The sequence below is a fragment of the Pleurodeles waltl genome, chromosome 3_1 (genome assembly GCF_031143425.1).
Source record: "Pleurodeles waltl isolate 20211129_DDA chromosome 3_1, aPleWal1.hap1.20221129, whole genome shotgun sequence".
NCBI lineage: Eukaryota > Metazoa > Chordata > Amphibia > Caudata > Salamandridae > Pleurodeles > Pleurodeles waltl.
Genome location: NC_090440.1, coordinates 564,896,239 through 564,915,119, shown reverse-complemented (window position 1 = coordinate 564,915,119; position 18,881 = coordinate 564,896,239).

Sequence of the window (18,881 nt, the reverse complement as noted above, 5' to 3'; positions counted from 1 at the left end):
TGAATTGGCGCTTGCTAGGATGATCCTTAGATAGACTGCTATGAAGGAAAATCGCCAACCCTGGAATGCCTCCACGCAAATAGTATATGAACACAGGGCTAAATCTGAAAACTGCTGTACCTGTTGGCCGCCAGAGACAACTTCCAGAATAATCCCTGAAATTCTTGACTTGGCAGGCTCCCTCAGGCATAAGTCTGTCAAGATTACAGCAGTATTCGCTGAGTGCACCCATACATTGTATGAGCACTACCGTTGGCCCTGATATGAGCAGAAGCAATCTGTACTTGAGGATATGCCGATCAAACAGATATCACTGATGGACAGGAGGGATCTTGATAAACCTGTCAATGTGGAAGAGATCCATGAGGTGATACAAAGGATACCCTCTTAATTACTATCATAAGTTCTGAGATCTCTTTTCCCCTCATCTTCTTAATCTATATATGGAAGGGGTAGAGAGGGGCCACCTTCTCCTGGAGCTGAATGTTGTCATCCTAATGGTCCTTCCTAAAGCAGGGCACCCATTACTCAAGTGCAGCTCATATAGACCCATATCCTTAATCAACACATGGGGTTAAAATATTCGCAAAAATTCTCACCAACAGATTAGACCGACTCCTGTCCACTTTAGTCCACCCCAACAAGTGAGGTTGTATACCCAATCGTAGCACCTGTCACTGCATACATTGCGTCCATGTCATGATGGCCACTTGCATGAACTGACTGATCCCTGTGCTGTCCTCTTTATGCATTTGGAGAAAGCCTTTGATTCCATGGACTGGGGCTTTCTGAGGACGGTTGTGGTGAAAATGGGTCTGGCTCCTGGATACACCACTACATAAACCTGTTTACTAACAGCCTCTGACCTGTGCATTAGTTAAGGGAGTGCTCTTCAACCCTTTTCATGGGAAGTTGAAAGTGATGCCCACTCTCCCCACTATTATTCACCCTTGCTATAAAAACTGTGGCCAGGTTTGTGCGATGTGGTGACCAGATGTAAGGGTAGAAATGGGAAGGTAGTACAGAAGAGAGAATTGTGCTCTGTGCGGATGTTGTTCTCTTCTGTTTCTCAAACTCACACACCACTGAACTGTGTCATCTTCAACTACTTAATCTTTATGAAGTGGCCTCTGGACTTTGTGAGAACAGAGACAAATCTCTAGTTGTTTCGCTACAGCAGGCTTCTCCAACAGGTAGCTTGTGAGCTAATGTAGCTCTGTATCTACCTATAAGTAGCTGTCCTGTGTGCAGCCTAGCCTGCTCATTAATAACCTTTTTGCTTGATTGAATTGATATAGCTATACCAGAATTGAAAACATTTATTGGAGATTTGCAAAATACATGTACAACTGATATGTTTTATAAAATAAATTAATTGCTTTTTGCATAAAGCAGGTAAACAAAGAACATATATTGGGTCTGCCATGGCAGCCTGTGTGCAATTTGAAATAACCATTATGACCTAGCTAAAGAAACCTTTTGCCAGTCCCAAACCTTCTTTTTTAATAGATGTAGGTCACCCATAAGGTAGGCCCTAAACAGCCAATAGGGCAGAATGCAGTGTATTTAAAAAATGGAAATGTACTTTTAACTTTTACATGTTCTGGTAGTGGAAAACTCTTAAATTAGTTTTTCCCTACTGCAAGGCCTACCTCTCCAATAGGATAAAATTGGGTTGCATTATTACTTTTAATAAGTGATAGCTTTCAATTGGGAGCAGGTCACAATTTCTAGTTTGGTGTCTAAAAATTGTAATTTAGAACTGGTAAAATGGGGAAGTTGTTTTTTAAGACACAATTCAGAAAATGCTGCCAGCCTCATTGGATCCTATGCAGAGTGAAGCGAAGCCCTGCCAAGTTTTGCCTCATAGCTCACAGGAACAAATGCAGAGCACCGCAAAGTCTCACCGGGACTGATGCCAGATGATGTGAAGCCTTGCAAAGCAACCTCACGCTGACCATGCACCAAGGACATAACATACTTTGTTCAGTGGGTCTAACTTGGTTTCTGTGCCGAGCCTGCTCTTTATCGTGGTCAGCCTGATCTTTTGACTTTGACCCAGTCTGATGCAACTAGATAACCACAGTTCAAAATTGCATATCTCCGGTTGTACAAATTGGATTTTTGTCATTTTGGTCTCAAATAATTTATGAAATTTTAATCTCATCTTCTAAATTGATGTGGTATTTTTCTCGTAATATGTTTTCACTTTGTTAATGTTTGAAGTACTGAATAAATACTTTACGCATTACCTCTAAGTTAAGCCTGATTGCTTTTGTGCCGAGCTACCAGAGGGTTAAGCACAGGTTAATTTAGAGTTTGCTTGTGTTTCATCCTAACACAAATTGTGGTTACTGCTTGAGTAGGGTTTCACCCCCCTCAGTTAGTGACCCCATTGTCTACAGGTGGTATTTATTGTATTGGAAAATTCCAACTCAGCAGAGTCGGATTTTAGAGGGTGCAATTAACATTGCATCAGTTACTGGCCACCCCACAAATTAGTCAGATGAACATGCACTCTCCTGAAAGAATATTATGTTATACATGAAAATAAAGAAGCATTCTCCTGAAAGAATATTATGTTATACATGAAAATAAAGTTGTGAGGGTCAGTGGCGTAACAAAGGCCTCAACAGCTCCTGCGGTTCAAGGGGTCTCCGAGCTCCAAAGGGCACTCTCAGCACAGAGCACTGTGCACAGGTGGCAGGCCCCTGACTGAGTCCATCTGTTCCCTTTCCCCATGTACTTCTTTGGTAGCAAACTAGGTTTGTGCTATAGAAATACTCAAATATACCTGCATTCAGACATTCATTCCTAAAAGCAGCAGATTCTGAACCTTAACCAGATTTTTCTCAGCACCACTACCTGAACTTGCCCATCAATGATTCCAGCCTGGTCCTTAGAACCTGGTAGCAAGTGGAGAACACCTGACCGCAGAAGCAGTATTTCTACATACACTTCTTACAGCCCTGGGTACACGAAACTGTGAGTGCAGAGATCAGACAAAAGTTATTAGGTTTCCTTGGTTCACAAGGGCAAGCAGTGTTTGAAAAGCTCTAAAGATGGTTGGGTCAATGGGACCAGGTGCACTATTACCTGTATGCTGCCAAATCAAAATAAACATGATTGTCTAGTCAGAGTTACTTAACTTAAAAATGGAGTGACTCTTTTAACATACAACAAAATAATATACTGTCAAAAAGTGGTTATAAGAAGTAAAACAGAAAGTCCGAACCCTAACCTTAATGAAGCAGTCCTTAGCTGTTGTTGTCTAGCTGTACTTGTTCCTAAACTCTCTCATCAATATTATACTATAGAGAAGATGAGCTTTTGCATCAGTGTGTAGGTTTGTGTGGGTCAGAACCATGGTAGTTGTAAGTTTTTAACCAAACTCACTTCTCATCAAGAAGGAGAGCTCACGGTGAGAGAATTAAGAGGATAAGAACTTCTTCAGCTCTGGGTCTCATCTTGTTCCCTTAAGATGAGTTCTGGCAATTGAGCACCTTTGGAAAACAACACTGGAACAGCATGGCAATTGGCTCTATAAATTCTTGAAAATGTCTGAACCCCTAGTGAAATTACAGTGCAGGGTCCTTGGACATCAGGGTGCTAACACAGTAAGGAGGAAAGGGTTCTATTTAGGTTAGAGTCCATTTTCTTGAAACTTTATTAGCTATACATAAATCCACCTACATCCAGTGGCCAGCAGGGCACCAAATGTAACGTAAGAGATATTTTAAGAATCAGTACCAAAAAACTTCAGTCGACCCCCAATGTTCCCCCAAATTTCGGTTCAGAGCAAATAAAAAGGCAGTTACATTCAATATACTTCAAACAGCTTCGAAAGGTGGCAGAGGAGCAGCATCCAGGGCCAATACAAGGTGCTCTCACTCGCCCGGAAATCCAAGCAATGGGCAGTGCTTAATTTGTGCTTGTTGTTTCCGGTGCTGAGCACCGGCACTTATTTTTGAGGGCTGGCACTTATTTTTCTGCATCAAGCATTTACTGCGGGCAAAAGACACATATGGGAAAGACGGAGGAAGAGAAAAAACAAAAATCGTCGCAAAGGGAGAAAGCAGAAAGCTGCAAGAGTGAGCTGAAGGGAGAGGGAGTGGCTGTAAATGGATTAAAGAGGCCCAAAATGGCTTCAGGATTACGCTGTCTCACTATTCCGTGTTCGCACATATAATTGAAGCATCTGCGTGAAGCATCTGCGTGCCGGTGCACAAAGTGGAGCTTTGGGCACCGGCACGTTTTTATTTACAAATTAAGCACTGGCAATGGGGCATTTATCAGTCAGTAAGAGGACCTTGTGTTAAGCAGAGAATCCGTAAGTATTTTAGGCACATAAGTTCCCTGAATTCATCGGAAATTAATTTTATACATGGATTCCAAGTTTTTTCAAAATGAGCCTCCCTCCCCTCCAGTTCTCTTGACATGTTTTTCATCCCCAATAGCTCTCACATTCGCGTGAGCCAAGCCTGATATACCAGAACTTACGCTTTCCCGCTTAGGGCTTTAATTGCCCCCTTAGCAGTGCACATAACTAGGGTGATTGCTTTACCTCGAGCTGAACGAGGAGGGTATGTTATTTTATTCGACAGGCTTAGAAGAGTATATGCAGGAAACCATGGGATATCTACGGAGAACATTTTGTCAGTGCTTCACAGGACCTCATCCCGCTATTGCTGTAGTTTTGGGCAGTGGCACAGTAGGTATGTCAGGGTCCCTCGCAACCCAAACCCCCTCCAACAGTCCAGAGATTTTTGGGGACCAAGCCTGTATACGAGCAAGAGCATAGTACCAATGGAGGATGACTTAAATTAATCCCTCCCTGCCTGTGCTACTCCATGCCGATGTAAACATGCGATGATAGATATCTGTCCATTCCTTGTCCAAGAGCGTTCGGTCCAATTCCCCTTCCACCGTCTCATAGCCAAAATGCACGTCAAGGGCGCTGTCCCGCCCAGGAATTTGTACAGATCAGGTATGAGGTGTTTCTCATCAGCTTTAGTGATAACCTATTTCTCAAAAGGGGTCAACGTCTGACTCACATTAGCTGTAGTTGTGTTGTGTATGAACCAGTTTCTTATTTGTAGATGTACCAGTGACCATTCTCTGGGATGCCACATCCCTCTTTCAATTTCTCGAAGGACCGAAAGCCGTCTCCGTAATAAAAGTCGCCCACCCATTTGCAATTGGCTAGTTGCCATTCGGCATAGTCATTCCCTTCAAGTGCTGGGGTGAATTCTGGGTTGCCTGTGATCGGCGCCATGGGGGATGGTCAGGTCATGAGGCCATTGAAGTTTGCCATTCTGTCCCCCGCCTCTAGCGTTGCTCTATGCACTTGGGATATATATAAGCCCCCCAGGGTCTATGAAGTTGGGGGAGCCCTGGGATTTTTCAGATATGTACACCTGAAACTCACTGGACCATGAAGCAACAGTCTTTCTCTGATGTAGATTGATGCCATTCGACTACATTAGTGGAATTGTGCTGCTGTGTAGGTGTGAGATTCCCAGCCTTCCCTCCTAGACAGAGGGATTTGCTTGCCTCTTGGCCAGCCGAGGTCTTTTCCCTTCCATTATAAAGTTCTTCATACATTTCTGCAATTTTAAGTATCCCTGTAAGTGGATGGGGTGGGAGGGCCTGCAGAGTGAGGAGTATTCTGGCGAGCAGTGTCATTTAGATGGCAGCAGTGCAGCCCGCCAGGACATTCTTACCATCTGCCAGTTCTGTAAGTCCCTATGAGCATTCTTTAAAAGTTTGCTGTTGATTTCAGGCTGCAATTGTGTCTAATTGTGTGGCAAATATGTATTCTTGGATATTAAATAGACCTTTGGGTCCCGGATGCAGAGAAGTCCACTTTCTCTCTATGGGCCTCATATACAAGAACAACTTCACTCGATGTGCTGTATTTACAGTACATGGAGCGAGTTTTCATTGATGCCTCAGAAATTCTTCTGCATCTGTTGGCGCTAAAGTGTTGCATTGCTGGAGTTGCGTAGTGAAACTGACGCAACTCCAGCAATGCATCAGAAAACAGAGGAGGGTTCTATGTAAAAAGCCCTGCATCAATCCTTACGCCTGGTCTGAGCAGGTGTAAGAATTTTGACACAGTCAAGTCGCAGAGTGACGCAGTGAAAAGCTATAAATTTCACTGTGTCAGTTCTGCATGGCTCTTAACGTGGGAATGCCTACACATTATACCTGGCACAGGTATATTGTGACACAGGCCTCTACAAACTTACGCATTGGACCCAATGCATCAATTTGTAGATATGGACCAGTGTGGAGCACTGATGGCACCCCCGCTGCGTCATGAAAATTATGCAATGACATTGCAAGCTCCTTGTAAAAGAGGCCCTGTATTTGGTGTGTTAAGTGACTGGGAACCTGAGATTCTGAAGCATTCATCTTGAAGCCAGAGACTTCACCAAAAGATTCCAGTTCTCTAAGCAGCGAGGTTAGAGAGATGTCTGGATTTGTTAGCATGATCATAATATAATCAACATAGAGGGTCAGCTTATGTTCATATCTACCAAACTGTAAGCCAGTGATTTGCTGGTTGGATTGTATTTGTTATGCTAGTGGCTCCATGTAGAGGGTGAAAAGCAAGGGGAACAGACAGCAGGCCCCGCGTCATTCTCCTGCTGATCCCCAGGAGCTCAGAGAGAACATAATTTGCTCTCATCCTTGTGATGGTGTGTCTATAGCTTCTGAGTGCCCAGGTGGTGAATTTAGGACCAAATCTTATTTCGGCCCAAATTACCTGTTGAAATGGCCAGTGGACCCGGTCAAAGCATTTTCCGCATGTATGGAAAGCAAGATGGCAGATATTCCTGATTGTTCCGCCTTGTCCAGGATGTGTACAATACGCATAGTATTGTCACCACACCCCCTTTCTGGGATAAAGCCAGATTGATCTGGGACTACCAGTCTTTGCATGTAGGGGTCCAGTGTTCGTGCAAGGTTGCCTGCTTCCCTCAAATGTTTGCATTTCATTTTGCCAATAAGGACAGTCAATCCCCCCTTAGACCCACCTAAAGTGCATCCCAAAGCCCCATGTCAGACACGGAGCCATCATTGTCTTTGAGGAATCCCAACTTTTTCTCCAGAATAAGGAGGTCACAGTGTGGGTCAGTCTTTCAGCGATATTGTAATGGGAGAGTGACTCCAGAGACCTGTCATTCCAATATTTACTTGGTGAGTACATAGTAATACCTGTTGGGTTCCTAAGAAATGGTCAAGCCTAGCATATATTTGTGAGGGAGAATAGTAGGTATAATCTCTAGAGGTGGGCTGTTGGGCTCTCCAAGTTTCTGAAAGGCTGATTTGCTCCACCCACTTTGGACCTGACTTAGAAATGGCCCCCGACTGACCACCGTGTTGGGCACAATGGTCTAATTCCGAAACCATTAACACATTACAGCCCACCCCCCCCCCCCAACCTGCACCAACATTTCAGTGTCTGGGGTGATCGTAATCTCAGCTAAGGCACCTTTTATGAACTTGTCCTGATTACCGTTTCGGGTGTAAAGGGAGCAGAGCATAAAAGTGCAGGATGCCATAGAGATTGTCACGGCCAACAAGCAGCCAAGGATTTCAGTGTGTGTGGTCAAAACGTCACCATAAACTTATTGGCAAATAGAATAGTTACCCCCTTCTTTTTTTGGGTCCAGAAGGAAAGAATTGTCTCGTGAACCACTGAGATCTGAGGCGCCCCCAATCACACTTCAGCATATGGGTCTCCTTAAGGCGACATGTCACAGCTTTACTCCTTCAGCATAAGGGTTCTATTTAAACATTGGTAGGTTGGAAGTTCCTGATAGCATTGTGAGCTGTAACCTCTTATCTCTATTTTGTGTGTCCTGTCTGACCTGGTTGATGCAACTTTGAAGCCTACTGGAAAGTGTGCAACATCTTTCCAGTGAAACCTAAGCTGTTCTGACGACTTTACTACTGTAAGCAGATTTGGCAGTATTGGATAAACAAACGTAGCAGTACACACACTTTCCCATGCACTGTGGATGAAAAATATATCTGAACCTGGGCGAAAAAACTGATAAGTATGTCTTAGGTGGTACCATTTTATTTTCTCTGAGAGTTTTGTGGTGTGTGTGTGCTGTGTATTTTGTAGTTACAGTACTGCTGGTAGCTTCTTGAAGGCCACAGTGATTGTGACCCAAATTGAAGGCTTCACTGAAAAGGATGAAGACGATTGTGGTTTCTTTCATCTCAGAAAAAGCCCTTCTCAGTTCCTGCCAAAGAAATCCAATTTCCCCACCATGGGCTGTATTTCCTTGATCTCCTAGTACATCTAGCCCAAGGTCTGCCCACCAGGCAATATGACGGGTGGAGTCCTGAGCACAGTCGTGTGCCCTTTCTTGTTCTGAAGGATTAAGTAGAGACAGACAATAATAGGTCAGGATTCTGAATAGAAGATTGCCTGGGGTGTGTGAGCCCAATATAAAACAAAGGTATTTTAGTGAGTAATATATTCCCCAACCCGATTCCTGTAGGGAAAGCCCTGGAAGAGGCCTTTTAATTAGCTTGCTAGTAATCTGAATTTCCAAAGTACCAGCCCATGTAATTGGGCTCTGGTTTTACTTCCAGTTCCACATCTTGTATGCTGCTTTTCTTCGGCAAACATCTTAATTTCCTTTGGAATTCTGTAGAAGCTAAATGCACTTGAATTGAGGAAGGCACAATTGAGGAAGGCACAGAGCGCTTACAGCACTGTGTATTGCTGTGACCTTTAGGCCCAAATTTAGGAAGGGCATAGCGACAACTATCACCAGATTAGCATCATTTTTTTTTACGCTAATGAGGCGATAGTGTGGGGAAAACGTTGCGCTGATTTTACAAAGTGGTGCAATGCAGGCATTGCGACACTTTGTAAACCCTTGACCCACATTATGCCTGTGCCAGGAATAATGTATGCAAGGGGGCGTTCCCCCATTAGGGGGCCTGCAAAAAATGGCGCAGTGGAATCTTATAGATTCCACTGCACCACTTTTAGCGGCATTTTTAATGCCTGCACAGAGCAGGAATTAAAAAGAGGCACACCATTATTTTTAATGGGCCTATATGTACTTTGAAAGATTAGCACCAACATTTTTGGCACTAACCATGCAAAGTTCAACAATAGCATAAAACATTTTGACACTGTTGTCCAAACCGGCACCATGGTGGTGCGCCGTATGCTAAATACGGCGCACACATGGAGGCGTTAGGGGGGTGCAATGGGCCGCAAGAAAATTGGCGCTTCATAACATGAAGCTCCACTTTTCTTAAATCTGGGCCTTTATGCCAAGACTAGGCCTAAAATTGTACAGCCATCACATTTTCTGTACACTGTGATGAATGAGGGGATTGTCCTTAGTAGAGAGGATATGTGCCTGGATTCATGGGCCAGACACGATGCCCAACTCACAAAGACGTGTTTCGAGGACCTTGTAGAGGAAAAAAGAATTAGGGGAGAGCCTGGCAACTACTGTTTACAGGCCAGAGGAAAGAACACTAACAGTCAGGATAGAGGATCTTGAGAGAAGTTTAACCAAATACTTGCTTAGTGAACCATTGCTCAGGCACTACTTATTTTTTCTCCACTTATATCCCCCAGTTCTTGCAGGATAGCACTTGACAAGCTCGGCTTGTGTTTCTGGCATGTACAAACATGAATTGGAGGATGCAGGATGCCCTCCTGTGGTGTGGTAACAGACTATCGTAGTCAGAATATTATCGGTCATACATATTGTTTCCAAAAATATTGCCCAGTTAGAGTAAATAATAGAAAATCTACACCCAGTAGGACAATATTTTTGGAAATTATATTTAGGTCATTATATGTATGCCAGACTATATTTCTCGCTGTTGAATTTTGACACACAATCCTTCCTGAACATAGGCCTTTTATCATCCAATGAAGACGATTTTCCCGGATCTCTCTGGGTTTCTGCACGCTATATATCTGCCCCCAAATAGGTCTGTTACATCCTTCCTTTCATTCGATGCTCTTGGGGATTAGCCCGTTTTGAGATATGTGCCTCTGACGTTTCAGAACTTCGGAGCAGTCTGCATTTTGCCCGAACATTCGAATTGAGATGCACGTGTTCCAAATCCCTGAAGCCTTTTAACAACTCTAAATGAACCGGGTTCAGCAACTCTTTTTGCTGGCATTGTGTTTGTTGGTATTTCAGGTGTTTGCATACATTGTGATCGTCAGCACTGAACCTGTCTGCTGAGCTAGGAAGATGCAATTTATCTGTGAGCTCGCAACACAACATAATTCCCCTTTGAAGTAACAATTGCTAAAACAACATGACATTTGGGTTGCGGATGACCTGCATGGGTATGAAAGACTTCCATTTAACTTCAGTGAGCAGCTTTGAGTTAATGACTGTGGGGGTGATTTAGAGTTTGACTGGCAAAAGCAAGTCTGTTAGTACGGGAGAGTACTTTTCTCCCGCCATACCAAGAGTCCTCCACCCTCCAAATTTATAGGTGTCCTCCAGCACTGCGGACAACTCTAATCATTGTCAAGAACTGCCTTCACTGTGGTTCCTGTAAATGTATTCAAAGTTTGACAAATGGACTGTACCATCTGTTGCACTTTTAATATGTGTTTGATTTTTCAAAAACAAAATCTCATGGTGTGACGGCCATTTAACTAGTTTCATTGTGCCTTGCTGCCACATTTTTCATGGTGGTAAAGGAAAGAAAAAACTAGCCATTCGACTGGCCACTCTAAATAGGGTGAGCGGTCGAATACCCAAACCTCCTTTGGCCCTCTCTCAGTTAGGCTGTCAGAGGAGTAGGTCAACAACGGAGACAGAATAGTCTCTGTCGCTGACATACTTAAGGTCTGCCACGGCAACAGTGTCACCTCTCTGCCCAACTCTAAATCAGGCCCTATTTGAGAAAACTGAACCGTAGTCCGACACGTATGTCTAGGAGATCACTGAAGACAATAAGGGCCACAGTTCACCGTCACTGTGTCATTTGTGCCTAGGGATGATAATCTATAATGGAAACATCTACAATTATTTGTTGAGCTGAGAATGTGATTGAACCCTTTTTCTGCTTTATTAGTCAATATTGTTAATGTTGTTTCACTTTTTAGCTGGCGGCATTTATACAATCAGTAATGATACCAGTTCAAAATGTAGACTTTAATTTATTAGCTTTGATTTCTTCACATATATTTGCCCTGATAAGCTAATGAGTGTTTTGCTACCCTACAATTACTTTCCTCAGGCTGAATAAATAAGATCAAGACACAGTTCCCCATTTATACCTTGACAGTCCGGTCATCCATTCTCCCTGACCAAGGTTCAATTCCGCCCACCGGCCTTGCAGAGTACCTTTTGTGTGATTTATATATAGAATGGAAGAACTGCCGTCCATCACGTAGGAGGAAGATCCGTAGTCCAACACATGCAGTAAATACATCTCTGCCGTTGGATAAAACTCTGTGGACATAGATGTTGCAGTATTCCACCCGTCAAATTTATATATCTCTATCAACATTGCAGGCTCTCAGCAGAGTACAGTAGGAGGCAATAAGTTGCTGAATGGTATTTCCGTCATATAGGGGGTAATTTTGACCCTGGCGGTACGGGACCGCCAGGGCTAAAACGACGGAAGCACCGCCAACAGGCTGGCGGTGCTTCCAGGCGTATTACGACTGAGGTGGAAGCGCCACGGTCGCACCTCCGGGACCGGCGGTATTCCGCCACTTTTGCCCCGGTGGTGATAATCCGCCTGGGCAGCGCTGCTTGCAGCGCTGCCCAGGGAATTACGAGTACCCGACCGCCAGCCTTTTTCTGGCGGTTTGCACCGCCAGGAAAAGACTGGCGGAACGGGGAGTCGTGGGGCCCCCTGACAGGGCCCCATGCAGCTTTTTACTGTATGCTATGCAGACAGTGAAAAGCGCGACGAGTGCAACTGCACCCGTCGCATGGCCGCAACACCGCCGGCTCCATTTGGAGCAGGCTCCTATGTTGCGCCCGTGATCCCCGCTGGGCCGGCGGGCGGAAACCAGGTTTCCGTCTGCCGGCCCAGCGGGGATCTCAAAATGGCCGCGGCTGGGGTGCGGCCGCATGGCGGTCAGATCTTGGCGGGCGGCATCGTAATGACCCCCATAGTCTTGCATTTGAAAGACGGATGCTTAAGTGACAAACCGGATACTGTTTTAAGTAATCACACCTTCTGAGCACACTATAAAGCATGCCCCATGCTATACCATGATCCTGTGCCTTTCTCATAAGCAGCCAGCAGCAGATAATTGTTTTGGTATCACATCATTTGTTTTTTCCTGTGCTATAGTCTGCTGCATTTTCCATTTTTATATATTTTGTTTTCCTTTCTTACCTACGATATCTGCCTTTACATTCTTAAAGCAGTACTGAGAGAAGAAATCCTAGGTTTACAGACACAGAATTGAAGGTCATGGTGGATGAGATCATTAGGGTAGAGCCCCACTTGTTTGTAGCCCATGAGTAATGTTTATAATCACAAGATGACAAGTATCCATTGTATGCCCTGGTATGTTACATACAGATACACGAACTAATGTAAAAAAAATCTCAACTCCTTTTTATATCTGCTACACATCATAAGTGCTATAAAGAAAAATAAGAACTATGCCTTTGTAAGTTGTTAACTCATGACGTGGCTGTAGTAGTCCCACCTATGTGAATACTCTTCTAATCAGTTTACTTCTACATCCTGTCCTCAGAACCTGGTATAGGTGGGGCTTTTAGGACAAAGAAAATGTTACCACTGCTACTCAAAACTATAGTGCTTATGTTGTTTCACTTAACATGGTGAAAGTAGCTTAAACAAAATTTGTAGAAATAAGTAATTTGTATTTACCCAGTAAATCTGTCCTGGATGTCCCAATGGCCTGCATAACAAAAGTTACTAATGTGCCATGACCACTCATTTTGCCACACAGTTCAGCAGCACTAGAAACACGTTTCTGCCTTGCAGTCGCAGTCTGTGGATGTACTGTTAATTGACTATTTAGAAAAACAAATAAAACTACATGGAGTCATCCAATGTTGCAGTAACCCCTTTAGTGGTGAATTACTAAAAATACGATAATGCATTGAAATTGATAACATTCCTTCATGTTATCTATCACTTTCATCATACCCTAACTTGGACTCTGAATGAAAATATGCAGTCAAATGCCTTAAATCTATAAATAATCCATGTGCATACTCTGCAACTCATTTCAACTTTCATGTGGATAACCTGTCTCTGTGTTGTCACTCACAGAATGTTTGATCTTTGTCAACTGCATGGCTACAAGGGGGACTATAATGTGTATACCAGTTAGAACAATTTACATGTGTCTTTTCTGCTGTCAAAGTTATGTCTCATGGCTTGTAAAACTACAATGAGTTAGCTGTATAAATTAAAATATAGTATACATATTACAGAATCGGGATGAGAACGTGATCTCGCAAAAGCGAAAGGGCTGCATATCACTGATTGCACAGGACTGATAACTGTGATGTTGTAAAGATATGGAACATGTAAGTGCATCCTACATGGTTGGAGTGTGTATATCTGAGTCAGTTTACTTAAGGGCCTCAATACAAGTTTGGCAGCCCTAAGACTGCCAAATGCACGGTGGTGGTCGGACTGCCGCAGTCCTGGTGGTCTGACCACCAGATTACAATCTTGGCAGTCGGTCCGCCAGGAGACTGGCACCTTTGTGTGGATCAGGAATCCCAACAGGTTGGCGGTGGTGAAAGTCGTGGTCAGCCACGGAAGTGCTGAGTTTAGCACCGCTGTGCTGATTACAACTTTTCTTTCTGCCAACCTTTCCATGGTTGGGTCCCCACCGTGAAAAGGCTGGTGGAAAGGTAGAGTTGGGGGCTACAGGTGGGCCTCTGCACTGCCCACTACCATGTTGTGGGCAATGCAGAGGCCCCCTTGTATGCTACAGAAGACAGTGCACATTCCGAGTGTGCACTGTGTGACGGCATTGGCCTCTGAGGGAGCTAAGACCAATGCTGCTGCACTGTTTCCACGAGGCTGACAGATGGAAACATCATAACACGATGTTTCCAACAGTTAGCCCGGTGGAAACATAACAATACTATGGCGATGAGGCTGCCAGGTTGACAGGAGCCTGACCACCACTCTACTGGAGTTTAGGCAGTTCAACCATTGATCGCAATACAGCCCTAAATGTACGTTGATGCCCTAACCAAAGCCGAAGGTAACACTCTGCTCCTGGATATCTAAAAATAAATAACATTTAAAGAAATGTGTTGCTCAAATATTAGATTTTGTACGTAAGCATAGTGACTGGACCAATCCAGATATTTAGCATAAAAATTATATCATTATAGACAGATGTGTTAACAATTGTCATATCATCATGTAATGTTATATTTTAGGACCCGCAGCAGAAGGTCATGAAGCCATTCCTCCAACTCCTACCACAGTACCAACTCCTGCAGAAGCCTTCAACGAGGAAGCAACTCCTGCTGGTCCTGATCTGGATGCGGAGCAGCCAGGTCCATCAGGTGTATCTGGGGAGGCTGCTAAGGTGAGTCTCACTCTGCCCACCACAACTGCTACCACTATTGTTCCCCTCCGCAAAAGTCAGTAGTAAGCACTGCTCCCTGTGGCCCACCTTCAACATCTATATTGGCAGTGTGCAAACCATTCTTGGCTCTTGTATTGCCGATTACTGCTGACACCAGTAAATCTGCAGGTGAGCTACGACTCAGTGGAATGGTGGCAACTTGTCCAAGGCTGCATGGCAGTGTGGAAGTGTGAGACCACTTTTAACACAACAAAGTGAAGCCACTGATGCCCATAGTTTCAGGGCAACTATAGGCTACAATATAATTAGAGACGCCTCCCAGCATGAAGAACAGATGGGCGAGGCCATACAGATCCTCAATGACCACAAATAAATGTGTGACATTAGGCAGTTGCAGATGGAGCACAATGACCTCCTGGAGAGGCATATATTTTTCACATGCTCCATTTCTGCGGTTGTACAGGATAGTTTAGGGACATATGTTGGACTGTACAGAAAACAACTACCTCTTTCTGTGGAACCAGAATATCAGTGGACCAGATAGCACCTCCTTCCACAGAGAAGGAGGCCATGCAACTCCAGGGCCAGCTGCCATCACCAGAAATCCTGCAACTGCCATACCAGCAGTCACCCTAAGGAGGACCCCATCATTAGGACCAGTGGAAGTTGATCACAACAGAAGCACCACAAAGAGGTGCAAATCAATTCCTCCTGTACAGCAGCCACAATGACTCTTGAGACAATTTAAATATAACAATTGTCTTTTGAAGAATATTTGTAAAATGGACATTTAACCCAAAGAGTTTGACTTTGAACTTTCAAGACCCCATACACCATGATTGTAAATTCTGTGTTGGAACAATTGCTGATCATATATGTGATTAAAAACACAGTTTATTTTGTGCACCACTAAGTAGTTTCAAATATGCATAAATTTGTTTCCATGGATATTCTTTTTTCAGTCCCTACATGTCATTTGTAGTTTCTTAAGTACTCCCTTGTGAGATTAGAAAATGTGTTGTGTAAGTAAACATCTTAGCATCTCTTCAAAATCTGGCTGGCAATCATCCAACATCTTAAGTCAATAATCATGCCTTAATACTCCAAAAGAACAACATGAACTCACATCATTTAAAAAATGTAATAAACTCCGGTTTTGTTTAAAGGGATATCATTTTATTACTTGTTATAAAATCACCCTATGTCCCTCAAATATTAATGTAGCTGTAGACAAATCATAGTAGGTGGATAACATTTTTTTCACATAACATAAATATACTCACACAGGAGTATCAGCCAATGCTACAAACAACCAATGCAATAATGGCAGCAGTTACAACTGAATCAATGGTAAAAAGCAGGAAACACAGTACTGCAACAGGAAAAACTTTACATGTGTGCTACCCTACCCATTTACTTGTTCAACACTAGAAGAGCAATAATAATATCTAAACTATTTTCACGATTTAGATACACTCTAAATTATTTTTTTCACAGCCACTGATGCATCATCAGTTACAATCTCCTTATTTGAATAGCGCCTTGAGACCCGCACGGGTGAGTAGCGCGCTTTATAAATGTTAATGATTTGATTTGATTTGATATGAAAACTTTGACACTGTCAGTTTGTAGATTTTCTATTCAACCATACACTTACCACAGTAATCAACATTACTATTGTAACCTACATCATTTGGAAAACAGTATAACCTCTATTTTCTAAAACAAGTGCAGGAGTCTGCCACCCATTGAATAAAGGTTGTAACACTGACAAAGATATTTTTGAGTGATATTTAACCTTATGAAAATAAGTTTTCAATGTTATCTTGACATAAGTCATTTCCTTCTTCATCACTACTTTCATTTTCATTTGGCAATTCTTCATCATCACCCTGGGCCACTTTACTGTAGTCATCATCTTGGATGAAATGAGTATTTTGCTGCAGGGCAATACCTTGCAGCATATAACAGAGCATTGTTATTTTGCAAACTTTCTTAGGTGAGTAGAGGAAGGCTCCTCCAAACTTATCCAGGTTGCTGCATCTTGCTTTCTGGAGCCCAAAATCCTGCTCCACAGGTCGACGAGTTTTACGGTGTGCCTCATTGAACTGAACTTCCCCTGGTGTTTTTGGATTTCCCACTGGTGATAACAGCCACGATCTACTAAGATAGGCAGAGTCTCCTCTAGTACCTACAAATTATAAACAACCATGTAAGTTACAGTATAGAAAGTTTGCATGGTTCAGAGAACTATATAATGGCTTTCTCATCTATATGGAAATACGACACTTACTAACAAGCCAGGCCCTCACATTTCCAAGCTGTACCATCTGCTGTTGTATGCTGCTACTGTGTAGTAGAAAAGTATAATGGGTGGATCTAGGGAAGTGCCCGCAGATGCTAGAGATGTACAAGTCAGGTAGGCACACCACTTGTATAGTGATGCAATAAAAGTTTTTCCTGTTGTATGGTGGCACCATCAATGGCACCGATGACATGTGGAATGCCACCCAAACCATAAAAATCAGCCTTCACATTGTTTATTTCTTCTCCAGTCTGTGGGAAATGTATGAAGCTGTGACTTTAGCTTTTCATTACTTCCATGAATTCCCATAGCACACCACTGTAAGTAGCATGCAACATTCCTTTGCAATCACCTATGAAGTGCCAGAACAATCCAGTGGCTGAAAAATGGAGAACTGCAAAGGTTTTCACAGTTGATGTTATGGAAGTTGGATTTTGTTTCAGTGGCTGAACTTGTGATTCATGTTGATAGCATAAGCCCTCAATTGTCTCTGTTTAGTTTGTATTTATTAACAATATCTCCTTCTTGCATGGTGGCAAGGCCTGGAAAAAAAGGAACATGCTAGGTTGGCATCTGCACACCCTCACAGTGTTGTTGTCTTGAGGTTTGAGCATCTCCCTGAAAAACAATGTGTAAAAATATAAGTATAATGGGGCAATGTTTTACATATCAAAAACATAACAATTCACATACAGTATTCCTGCATTATAAGACATAATGCTAACCTATATACATTAACTCCCATTATAGCATATATATGCAATTGTACCCTACATGTGTGTTAAGATTACACCAAACACTTCTCTGAATGAGCTTTTGAGAAATCAATTAGCACATATTGTGAGTGCCATGAACTAACACCATATGTTTTTTTAAACTGTAAGTGTACACCTGGAATTAAGATATATATTTTTTTAAGATTAAAGTTTCAAATTTGTAACCTGTCAACTGAGGTTTAATTTGTACTGCAAACGGTTTAGTAGTACTGTCTACTTCCGCAACTGCACATATAAAAAGTTATTGCATATCGAATACATGTTAAATTACAATGTTTTAATTTTGAAAAAAATAGGTTTTTCAGTTGTTGCTATGTAGTTAGGTTTTTGTTTTTAAGTTTTTTTAATTTTAAATATTGAGTGCCTGGCATCTGTGTCAAGACAAATGGAAATAGCCTGTCTTGTAGATGTTAAGTCCGGCAATGTACTGCACACCCATTGGTTAACATGAGGTGAGCACTTCGAAGATGTCCAGTGGTTTTGGAATGTGTCCATTGATGCATGTATGCACCTGAGTGACATTCACATTTTCCAATGGCTTATCACTTGCCTCTTTGATTTGGTACAGGTCAGACCTCCTCTGACTTGCTGCTCTACCTGAACTGGTAGTGACCATGGCAGAACGTACTGATGATAGGGCCCCAAACTTCACTCTGAATGAACTAGAAATTCTGAATGATGAGGACCTGTTCCAGTATACACAACTCTATGGGATGCCACAGCAACAGGTAAGCAAATTATAGCTCTTTTGTTCTATTGACATTTTACAAATAGTTCTATATTCTATTTTTTAAACAAAGTGGTTAAGTGAGTCACACAAAATGTACTTACGGTGAAATTCATGTGGTTTGTGTTATTTCATATTGCCTTTTCTCTGTTATTTCACTTTGTACTTGGTGCTTGCTTCCATTAGGGAGTATTAAATGGTTTTTAATAAATGCAAATCAAGTATTCATATCTCTGCCTGTGTTGCATGTGCCATGTACTTATCTTCTGGAATAGAGTGCATTGGTTCTTTAACCTTGCATTTACATCTAAATGTGATTCTTTAGAAGCCATATATGCTTCAACCATATGGAGAAATCATGCAGAGTTGTCAATAATACGCTATGGGCCTGATTACAACTTTGGAGGAGGTGTTAATCTGTCCCAAATGTGACGGATATACCACCAGCCGTATTACGAGTTCCATAGGATATAATGGACTCGTAATACGGCTGGTGGTATA